We start from the raw sequence: 757 nt of genomic DNA, 5'->3' as shown, positions 1-757 counted from the left end.
TCCAGGTTACACTGGTCTCCCATCTTTCTCGCCCAGGCTCAGCCTGTTTATCCAAGAGGGCCACACGTGAAAGCCACCTTCTACGTGAGAATTGATCCTGCCCTTCTCACTCCTCTAGACCAGACCCTTCCTCTTTGCTCCCAAACCCACTGCGTGCGTATTCCTAAGGACTTTCCTGTGGGGCTTGCCACATGCTGTCCTTCAGAAACTGACGCTGTCACTAGGTTCTGTTGGAAATTCCTCCACTGACCCCTGGCCATGAGCCTGTATTTGCTCAATTCAATCGCTTTTGATTTTCAGTGGGTGAAATCTCATCCTGGAGCCTATGAGATTTTTAAAGTAATTTTCTAAACAAAATTTTATCCATGACGTTTTCCCTGTTAAGAAACACTTTTAGTAGGATGCCTTTCAGTGTTACAGTAGCTGAAATATCTTAAAGGGCTCCGTTTGTGGGAGTGCAGAGGAGAAGATGAAGTGGGGCCAGCTTTCTTTTCTATGAGTTGCTATGGCATGTGGAATTACAATCCTGAAATTCTGTTGTTTTGTTAAATGATACAGGATCTATTTCTAGAATTACTTTTTTCCATAAGTTATTATTTTATTAAAAGGAAATAAAGGAAAGAACTAGGAGGCAAAGGACATTTATAGAGGTATAAATACAGGCATGTATACATGTGAATATATAAATATATATAACAACAGGGACATAGTTCTATGTACAGATATTATATGTCAAATAACAAGGTACTTTGGGCCT

Source organism: Echinops telfairi, unplaced genomic scaffold, assembly GCF_000313985.2.
Source record: "Echinops telfairi isolate 266 unplaced genomic scaffold, ASM31398v2 ScPeMD7_4225;HRSCAF=4972, whole genome shotgun sequence".
Classification (NCBI taxonomy): Eukaryota; Metazoa; Chordata; class Mammalia; order Afrosoricida; family Tenrecidae; genus Echinops; species Echinops telfairi.
The sequence above is the reverse complement of the archived record's forward strand: the minus strand, read 5'-3'. Positions refer to the sequence as shown.